General features: G+C 41.9%; 1 long non-coding RNA gene across 2 annotated transcripts; it reads left to right on the top strand.

Moving 5' to 3' along the window:
* Positions 1–551: 551 nt before the first annotated feature.
* Positions 552–7,682, top strand: LOC117244716. 2 transcript variants are annotated; one of them, XR_004498290.1, is made up of 3 exons: positions 552–864; positions 944–1,145; positions 7,497–7,682. It is a non-coding gene; the product is annotated as an uncharacterized LOC117244716 (long non-coding RNA). The 2 variants fall into 2 exon arrangements; XR_004498289.1 differs by lacking the exon at positions 7,497–7,682 and adding an exon at positions 2,358–2,377.
* The last annotated feature ends 3,400 nt before the right edge of the window (positions 7,683–11,082 follow it).

Raw genomic sequence — 11,082 nt, 5'->3', positions numbered from 1 at the left:
CTAGGTATTAAATCCCCAGTATTTTCTCAGAATCACACAGATCACAGAATTATTTAGGTTGGAAAAGACCTGCAGGATCATCAAGTCCAAGGGTTGATTGATCTCCACCATGTCAACTAGACCAGAGCACTAAGTGGCATGTCCTGTCTTTTCATGAAGAGCTCCAGGGATGGTGACTTTAACAAGTATTTCTACTGACTTGGTAAATAATGGAACAATTTGTTAAGTTGTGTTTAAAACCTCAATAAGAAAAAAGTGAGCAGCATTTGTAACAGTCACACATGTCATGATATTACAGTATTACAGTGAAAATATTTCCCTAATTGGAAGCCACCAAATTGCAATTTTTCCAGAGGAATTAAGCATTTTTCATTAACATATAAAAAATGAGGGTGACATGATAGGCTTCTTGGAAGAGGCAAGAGGCATTTTTTGCAATCCCTTGATTAACTGAAGAGCCTTTTGCATACTCTGACACTGCTTTTACCTCATCACAGTGATTTTGGTGCTCTGCAGCACCACCCAGACTCTCTTCCTTTTCTTTAAACCCAGGAATTTAGCACAGCCTTGGGTGACAGCCTGTGTCAATTAGAGGAATTAGTGGAATTCCTCTGGAATTTATGGTCCCTCCCATTGCTTCTTTCACCTATCAGGATCTGGCTTTATCTACCAGCAGGCTCACAGCTTGTTTGTAAAGACACATCCCTCTCATTCCTTTCACCTGAACATCCCATACAATTTAAAAGTAGAGGCTATGGTGTGAAAATGTGGTGCTTTTTTAATCTTCCCTAAGTTGGGTGGAGCTTTGCCTTATATTCCCAAGTCCTGCACTCAAACTGGGTCAGTGTATGCTAAACAAAACAGGTAGTGTTTTATTCAGTTAGGTTTTTTTTGTAAAAGTCCTGCTTCCCATCCAGCATCTACATTCCTCTCTTAAAATAAGATACTCCTACTTCATCTTTCAATCCCCATAGCTAAAGCCAAAATAAAAATATTGCTGTGTGAGGATGAAGAAGAGGAAAATGTACAGTCTGGGAGCAAAGCTACCCCTGTCACTGCAGAGGGAACAGCAGCTGACCTCAGGTGCCACCAGGGACAAGAAGCAGCTGTTTCTGTCATAGCCTGTGCTTCTCAGTGCAATGCTGGTAAGTGATTCTGCAGTTCTTGCAGGGCTCTGCCCTCCCTGGAGCCTAGCTCTGTCATTTGCAGGAAAAAAATACCTTGAATTGCTTCAGAGCACTGGCTGCACCAAAGCTTCTAGGGTAGGCTCTGGTGGTGTGTCCCTTTTAAATGACTTTTCATGTGCTGGAAGGAAGGTTGATTTCACTTTGTTTCCCAAGATCTTACTGAACAGTTTAGAGGCAGTGTATAGCTTTTAATCTTGCCTTTTTAGCTGCAGTGAAACTATTTGAAGGTCATGGCCAGTCCATTACTTCTGTAAAAAAAATTGTAGCTATGAAAAAAGCGCTCTGTAGTCATTCAGGGTATTTCCTTGTTTCATTGCAGAACTTGTTTGTTTGGAAGCAGTACTGAAATGCTATAAAACGAGGGCAAACTGAGCAGCATGTGATAGCCAGCTTGTTAAATGTTGTACAGTGTGGTTATTTTACTGGGTGATGCACATGATGCACATATCTACACATGCACATGTGACCCAGTATCATGGGATGTATAGAAGGGTTGATTAAAACCATGCCTTTTCCATATCTGGGTCAGATTAGTCCTGAAAGAAAATATGCAGCTTAAAATCTCTGTGAATAATTAGCCTGACAAGTTGGTGCAGCTCAACAGATGAGGAGGGAAGAGGAATAAACACCAAAGTTGCTTATTCACAAGCAATGTCCTTAATTTCTGGCAGGGGTTCACCCATGGCTTTAATAAATCTGCTCCAGACATGTTAGCAGTGGCATGAAAATAACAGAGCTTGATTTCAGCCTGGGAATTACTATTTTGGAGTACATTTCCTTCCATTGAAGCCAATAATTATCAAAGTCTGTAGGGTGAAAACAACTTGTACATTTTGAGAAGAGCACAGTTGAATGAGGAGCACAGAGAAAAGAGCCAGTGAGAAGAGCACAGCTCAGTCAACCAGGGTTGCAGGACTAAACTGGAATCAGAGTATTCTCTTTTCTGTAATAGTCTAGCATATAGAGTCTGAGAGAAGCATCAGTTCAGCACAGTATCAAAGATGGGATGAAATACATCTACCCTGGGTGATGATACCTTAAATTTTAGCTTTCATATTTTTCATATTCTGTGTTGCCTAGGTGTGTAGTTTTGAGCTTCATAATAAGTGTTAGTGAGCTCTCTTCACAGAGTAGGTGGACCCTTTTACAATTCCTAAATTCATTTTCTAGCTTGATACCAAGGACAATCATTACAATTTTCAGGCCCAAAAGCATAAACAATGATGGACTGACTAGAGAAAACACAAAGGATGGGACTTCATAACATGAAGCTGTGATTGGACAATTAACCCTGATAAGCAAATGGACCAGAACTTATAAAAATGTGAGGCCTTGTGAGCAGTCATCCATTTTGTGACCATTTTTAGGTCAATGTTGGGTGTAGCCCTGTCCAGGCTCTTGTACTGCCCAAGGTGTACCCTTTAAGGCCTTTCAATAAATAACCTACTTCATTCTTAACTCTGTCTGGCCTCTCTTCTAGGTCAGCCTTCTCAAGGCATCAGTGACACCCTAGACTTGCTTCCTCATTCCCTGGCACAGCAACACAATTTAAAAAATAAGAAGTCCTGTCTGTCAGACAGTCCAACAGCTCCCTGTCCTGCAGGAGAAATCCTAGTAAGACATTCTGTCATGCATGGAGGGGTATTTGCATTGCCTCTGGTACAGGATATTTTATTATTATTCACCTTAGGCAGTGCTGTTGGAGCTTGGGAAGATGCAGGCTGAGGTGATGATTGATGTCTTGCTGCACCTGAGCTGTGCAGTTGCCCTTTCCTTAGGGTAAACAGCAGAGCTTTATGGATAAGATACATTCCTGAATGGTTGCTGGCAGGGAGGGTGACACCAAAACACAGCATAGCCAGAAAACTGGTTCAGTGTCACTGACAACACCACTCCAGCACAGAGGTCAGCTGCAAAAGTGCTTAGGCTTGACCCTCTTTGCCAAAATGCTCTTGTTCTCTGTGCTTTGTGGAAAGAGAGGAAAAAGCATAGCTTTTTTTCCTGTAGGGTTGTTGAGTGAGATGCAGTCCCCTATTCTGAGCACTGGGTTATTTAGTGCCTGGTTCTTCCCACATTTCTCAGCCTCTGGAAAGCATCTGCCTGTGCTCCAAACCTGGAGCTGCCTCACACAGGGCTTCTTGGACATTTGCTACACCTCAGTTTTTCAGGAGAAATATGTGTAGATGCAGAATTAGCTGAAGCCACCTGAGAAGCAGCAGCTGGTTTGGGGGGCAGCTTCTCTTTGGTTACAAAGTAGGGCAGATGAGGACATAGGAAATCCTGAGGCTGAGCTACTCCCTCAGTATTTTTTTACAAATGAGCCTAGGTTATGCTGTGAAACCCATGGGAAGGACTCCACATCAGCTCTGACTGAGCCCACTGCTGCAATCCAGGCTGGGGATGGCAAACCAGGTCACCACTTCCTTCACAGAGCAGCTTAAATGCCTAGATGGAGCCCAGATAAGACTTGTCATGCAGGAGAGATTGCTGGCTCTGGAGTAACCCTCCTGTGGCCAGCAGGGTGTTCTGGGCCAGCCAACTGCCCCTCACCTTCCTCAGGGCTTGGGAGGTTTAACAAATGATAAAGAAGGGAGATGGGGGAGGGATGGAAAAGGAGTTTCAGGACAAGAGTAGCAGAAAGAGATCACTTGTGACTCTGCTCTTGTGCCCCTTTGCCAAGCAGTGCATTGTGAAAAGCACAGATATGTCACTGTATGACTAAAGACAGTATGAATAGGGGTGAATAGGGGCACTAAATGCATGTGTCATCAGCAGACCTAATATTAGGACCTGCTGAATTTTGAGTGCTGAACACTGCCAATCTGACCTTCCTGTGCAGTTATCTGGGATTTGAAATAGGTCAGAAGGTTTTGATCACTTTATTTCATATGATCCATTTGGAAAACTGATTGTTTTTGTCCTCCATATGGACCTGTTTCTGTCCCAGGTGCTGTGGCTCCTTCTGGCCCTCTCTTTGCTTTGCTGAGGCAGGAAAACCTGCACAACTTTTATTTTTGGTCCCAGACTGACTATCAGAAAGTGGACATTGGCCACCAGGTTTTACCTGCATAATTCCAGCTTTTTCAAGCATTTCCCTCTGGGAGATGGTTTGAGTGACAGGATAACCAGGCTCTTCCATCCCATGCACCAGTTTCCATTGCCCCAGACACTTCATGAAGTTTCTCTTGCCAGTGTGATTTTCCTGCTGCCCCTGGCCTTATGGAACCTTTACCATTTGCACTCTCACTCTGACATGTCACCTGAGGGCTTTCTTTCTGATACAGTTATCCCTCCTGTTCAAATCTGGATGCTGGTTTGCTTTTTGCCTTGCATCTCTCTCTCTCTCTGCTTTCTTGTGGCTTTCTGCTCTGCTGTGCCCTGCGTGTTTCCTGGCTGCTTATCTCCCTTTCTTCCGCTCATTGTTCCCCATCCCCGCAGCCAGAGCCAAGCCTCCTGCCACCACTGATGACTACCAGAGACATTTGCTTCCTCCCATTGCCTCACATCCCCTCTCAAGGGGGTCTGTGGAGATCAATTACCAGGAAATTCAGCCTATCTGTGGAGAGCTTAAACTGAAATGCCCGAGAGTTCTTGGAACGTTGTTGACCCTGTTGCAGCCCTTATGATTTAATGTAAAATTTCTCACACCATCCCAGAGTGCCAAGAAATTAAAGTGCTGGAGCTGCTGAGACAAAGGTCTGGCTTTTCCTTGCCTGTGTGGGTGGATGAAGTATTCCTCCCTAGCTTTGCCCCTGGAATTGACTGTGTCTGAAATCAGAGCCGAACAAAACAACTCCAGCCCCAAACAGCTGATATTTAATACTTCAGGCTGTGCATTTCCTAAATGTTTTGCTGCAGAATTATGGATTGGAAATGGAAAGCTGAGTCTTATTAGAAGTATTGGGCAGCTTTAAATCCCTTGGTTTGAGGAACCCTTTGGCTGACACCCAAGTATTAAATACTGGGTAACCCATTGCCCAGTGTGGACAGTTTCTTCTGGAGCACAAAACACGGCACAGGATGTTCTTAACACACTACTTGAGGAAAAGCAGAAGAAAAAAATAATTTTTTTTTAAAAAAAAAGTGTTTTCCAGCTGCATTTCAGTCCTTGATTTTAGCACATTTTTTCTTGTGGGAGGCTGAAAAGCAGTGGGAGTCTGGAGGGGAAGTAGAGGCTTGAAAAGAGTGCAGGCTGAAAATGGATAGGAAGCCAAAGAAATGTGGAAGACTGGAGGGCAAAGAGTGGAGGCTGAAACTTGGGGAGAGGCTAAAGTAATGAAATTTTTTGTGGAGGACTAAGGAGAACCCATTAAATAGAATGTAGTCTTAATATAAAAGTGAGGCCCTAAAGGGATAGAGGGACAAAGGAGAGTGGGAGACTGAAAAAGAACAGAAGGCTCAGTGTAGAAGGTAGAGGGGAAAAAAAGTGGAAATGGAGGAAACAAGGAAGGCTAAAAAAAAAAAAGTAGAGGCTAAAAATGAGAAGGAGGCCAGAAAGAAAGTGAAGTAACAAAGAAAACTGGACAGAAAAAAAGAGTAGGGGCTGCAAAAGAATAAAAGACAATTTAAGAAAGGTCAGTGAGAAGAAAAAATGTGTCAACAAAAACCAGAGCCTGGAAAAGGGTAGAGGGCCAAGAAAAGGTGGGAGAGAAGAAGAAATGCAGAAGCTGAAAGGACAGGAGGGCACAATTATGTGGGAAGCAAAAAATACCCAAAGTGTAGACCAAAAATTTGAAAGGTGAAATGCCAAGGGAGAAAGGAAAAAAGTGTGGGAAAAGGGAAGAAGAGAGGGGCAAAAAGAGGTGGGAGGCCAAGAAGAGGGAAACTGGAGATCAAGAAAATATAAAGGCTGGAATGGGGAAGGAAGGCTGAATAAAGGGTAGAGGCCAGAAAAAAATGGAGTTTGTGAAGTGGTGGGAGGTTAAATTGGAGTGGGAGGGTGAAAATGGGTAGAAGTCTGGAAAGGGATGCTAAGTTGGAGTGAAACTTTAGGAGACAAAGAAGTGGAAGCTGATATGTGGTGGAAAGCCAAAGAGGGTGAGAGGTCTGAGGAAAAGGTTAGGCCAGAAAACAGTGGAGGTTAAATTCTGTGGGATGTGGAAAAGTTGTGGGTGGCTGGAGCACAAGTGGAAGCCAGGAAAAAGTGGAGGCTAAAAAGGAGTGGAGGCTAAAATGGTGTGAGAGTCCAAAAAGAGGTGGGAGGCTGGAAAGCAAGAAGTAGCCAGGAAAAAAAATGGATGGGAGGCTAAATTAGAGCAGGAGAGTGAAAGGGTTGGAAGTCTGGAGGGGAGGGAAAGGAAGGGGAATGGGAGAGGCAAAAAAAGATGTGGAAGTTTTAAGAAGGATGGGAGGCTGGAAAACAAGATGTGGCCATAAATGTGAAGCCTTAAAAGCAGTGAGAGGTTGGAGGGAAGCAGAGGTCAGGAAGTTGTGGAGGCTGAAAAGAGGGCAGAGGCCACAGAAAGGGGCAAGGTGAGGCTGAGGAAGGGCAGGGCAGAAGCAAGGCAAGGTAATCAAGGCAATGTAAGTCAGGCAGGAGGAAGACAGTACGAAGCAAGGCAGAATTTAAAATATGGTCAAAGTATCACAACCTCACCCCTGCCTCTGAGGGGTAATTGGGTACTGAGAAAGCATTCTATTGGAATACCAGCAAATCTGATACCTTTTCTAGGTGAATATTACTTTCTGGTTGACAAACTTAACTGGTGTTCTCTCAGATGGCCTGAAATAAATATTTCAGACAGTGGCTTCCCAGGTGTCAATTTAGGAACCTCTATGTTCAGTACTACTAATTAAAACAAATTTTTTTTTAAGGAAAAAGTTTGCTTTTTCAACTTGAATGTATTAAAAGTAGCAAGACAGCAGTTTGTTAAAATATTAATGTTACATTTTCATTATAGATTGGATTTAATGGGGTATGCTGGCTTGTGCCAACATTGTGCTGTTAACCTGTGGCTCCTAACACCTGCCATAAAATACAGGTAATTCAATCATTTAGTCTGAGGAGTTTTATTTATCCATGCCACACACAGGGCTTTGTACCTTCAGTGTAGGCAGTGATGTTTTTCTCCTCCATCCACACAAGCCAGAGCTTTAACAAGGTGGGAGGTTCTCCTCCACACTGATGTAGTCACAGAAGGCAGTCACAGTCAGCTCTGCCACAAAGGAAGGGGCTAGACTGTAATATTCAAATTCTTAATTAAACAGCAAATTGTTGTGAATGGTGAGGATTATTCAGTGTGAGAAGTATTTTCCATGCTTCTGCAATGGTAACAGAGCCATTGAAATACTACTTTTCCATATTTTCAGGCTGTCTCAACAATTACAAACAAGGTATTTTAAAAGCAGTGTTCTGCCTGTGGCTTTTGATGGCTGGTGCTCTGCATTTCCCTGCCTTGTGAGCCTATAAAACAGAGGGGTATGGAAAACTCCTGCTCTGGATTTACATTCTGGACCTCCAGTCTTGTGGGCCACTGCCTGCACCAGTCCTGGAGAAGGGGGTAAGTCCTGGTGACCTCACTGAGGGTGTTTCCCTGCGTGGCATTGTACCATGATGAGCAGCAAGAGTTGAGCTGCCTGACCAGGAACCTGCAAACTCTTTACATCAACTCCCAGGCCATAAAAATTCTCTCACACATATTACATTAGGGGGTGGAGACAGAAATGACACAAACTCCTGAGGGTCCTCACCAAACAGCCACTTTTGTTGCTCAGAACCTTCTTATATAGTGTGCCCAAAACTCCTGGGCCTAGAGAATTCACTGCCTGAGGTTTTTGCACCACCCAGCTCTTTCACCAGTGATACCTCTGCTTCTCAAAAAAAGGCAGCAGGTTTGGCTAACAGCTGTGTGATGTCTTGATTTTTCTTTTTTTAAATGATTTATTTCTGTGATTCTCACCTCTGGTGAGAGCTGGATTCATTGTCAAAGGATCTGTGTGTGAGCACCAGAGCCAGGCCACCTTAACAGGGTCAGTTGAAGGTTTTGCTCTAATTTCATCCATTTTGTGACTGAATTACTGCATATGCTGAATTTGGATTTGAAAAATAGTAACTTTGTTGGTTTTTTTTTCTCTGCTCTGCAGGGATCTTCAGGTTAGTAATGCAAGCAGATATTCTGCATGGAGCAGAAGGTATTCCCTGGAGCATACAGATCTCCCTGATTCCCCTCAGCTTCAGAGCACTGAAGGGAAACTTTCTTCTGGCTCTTTTAAACAAGGTTTTCTATGTGCCCTTCTCTATAGTGCAAATACATAGCACTTCTCTGAGTGCAAATACTGTTTTTTCATAAAATGCCACATGAAATTGTAAAGTGTACCCTAAGGAGCTCTCAAACCCAGCTCTGCATTAACACATACCAACAAAATCACAGTGCAGTCCTAGTTTTAACTTTGCAGGGATCATTGGGGAGTTTTAGCTGCTATGACAGTGGATCTTTGTTTCCAGATGTTTTTTGGGTGGGAATCTTAGGAACAATATAAAATTCTGATAGGAATGTGTTGATGGTAGAGAGCTGTGCTGGAGGTTTTCATGTAGGAGTTTGCATTTAGTAGATTGCTGGTTGTGTAAGTCTTCTTGTAAGAGGAACAAAGAATTTTAAGCTGCAGGATGCAAAAAAGGAATATTAATTTAACGTGAATTGATGGAAACTGGATGCTTTGAAAGGTGCAGAATTAGGGACAAAGATCAGGTCTGTGCAGTGAAACTGGTACAAAAAATTAGTGCAAAGTGGTCAAAGGAGGACTGTGTCTTCCTGGTGTGTTTCCCAGTATGTCAGATGATTATAAGCTTGAACTTCAAAAAATTCAAGGCTATTTGAAATAGTTTTGGAAAAATTTGGTCTTTGGCCATAGCTTGTCTTAATAACAAATTCTTTTGTCCCTCCAGAGAAAAGTAGAATTAAAGTGGATCAACAGGGATAGGTAGCATTGAAACTGGTAAATTAATATGGGGATTTATTTTGGGACCTGATGGGCATTAAATCCTTTAACATGTTTGGCATTGCACTAGCACAACTTGTACCAACACTGTGCTCCAGAGGATGCAGTTTAAGATGATTTAAGGCTCACAGTACTTAGGTGAGTTTCAGACCAGGGTCCAAAGGAACTAAATAAATGCCAGGAGCTTTTAATTATAATCATAGCTTAGTTAATAACTGTTCTTTTTAATTTTGAAATAGTACATCGTAGTGATATGATCAATAGAGTGGCAGGACTGTGATAAAATATGTTGTTGGAAAAAGTGAAGTGGGTAAGGAGCCAAGCAAAAATTGATGATAATGACTATCTTTGGTAAAATAAAACACTTTTGAGTTCACACTTATGTCTGTAAAGGCTAAAGCTTCCAGAAACATCCACAGATTTCTCCTTCTAAAAATTTGTCAACAGGATACATAAAAGAAATGCACCTTTTAAACAAATTGAGTAATCTATTGCTTAAGAATGCATTTAAACTATTAATCCTGTGTTGTATTATCTTCAGCAGGGAAATTAGCATATAAAGCACAAGTGCATCACATTTTCCAAGGTCTTACAAGATTCTGTTTATCTTGCTTCTTTTAGTTACATTTTGAAAGATTACCTGGACCTTGATGTAACTTGTGTGGAGGCTGTGCCTGTCTCAAAGTGATTTTGAAGTCAAGTTGGTCTTTGTGGTTATAGCATGTCAGATTGATGAGAGAGCACTTGTTAAGAAAACACATCTACTTTGTGGCATAGAGATTAAAAATATCCTAACTGTATATTCCCAAATAACCTCATTTAAAGATCTGCCCTTTAGATATGAGGGGAAGACAATGGGTTATGCTACTGTATTTATTATTATGATATGTATTTATTATTTAGTATTTATTATACTAAATATTTATCATCATTATTTATATTTATATAAATAAATAGTATTTAATATTTATTATTGATATTATTATTTACTATTCATTATACTAAATTAAGGGCTTAGTTGGGAGGCAGTTTTTCAGGGAGAAGGCCTACCTTTGTGTTTCCTTTTACACATCTGAATGGCTGCCTGTCCCTACACGTGTGATTCATTCTCCAGAGAAGATGTCAGAGCTGTATTATTTGACTAACTCAATGGGAGCACAGCCAGATCATCTTGCTTGAGTCATCCAGATGGTAATATTTCATCAGGCCTGCAGACCTCTGCTATGTGACATGCAGGCCTTGAAAGAAGTGGGGAAAGGAGAAGAAAAACCCATGCTGAGTGCTCCCCACCCTGATGGCCCTGCTAGGAGCCCATCCCCAAGGTTTTCCCCTGCCTTTCTGTTTGTCATGGGGAAAAAAGTTGCAAAAGGGATTTGAGCCAGCATTGAAAGGGGCAATTTTTGTAGTCTTAAAGAAATTTATTGGCTAACAGAAGCGTTTCCTACCAAGCTCTAGAATTCTAACATTGCTGATACATTATTGATGGGGACAGAGCAAACCACAAAATATTCTTTCTGAAAGGAATTATGAGTTCAGTAGAGTGGATCAGTGTTTCAGAACCAAAGTCCTTTTTAACTTGAAGTTAATTTTTAATTTATTGTTGTTGTTGTTGTCATTGAGTTTGTATAAGAAATGGATGAACTTTTAAAATTTCACTTTCTTGGTTTGACCATGAGAGCAGGAGTTGACTGGAAGCCAAGGACTTTTAAACAGTTCTGTGAATTAGGAAATTCCAAACCCTAAAAGCTTCTCATTCTTCATTCCTTTCATTCTTTCAAAAACAAGGCAGGTACATCCCCAGTGGCAACTTGTAAAGAATGCAGAAACCCCACTCTTGAGTACCAAAACAGAATGACTTCAGAAATTCTCAAAGCACCTTATTTTTTTCCAACACACTCTACTAGGCTGGCTCAGGAAGGTCCCCAAAATGGCAGCTCTGACCTCTTTCATGCTTAAT

This window comes from Parus major, chromosome 7 (assembly GCF_001522545.3).
Source record: "Parus major isolate Abel chromosome 7, Parus_major1.1, whole genome shotgun sequence".
NCBI lineage: Eukaryota > Metazoa > Chordata > Aves > Passeriformes > Paridae > Parus > Parus major.
Note: the sequence above shows the minus strand (reverse complement) of the source record. Positions and strands in the feature narration are given on the sequence as shown.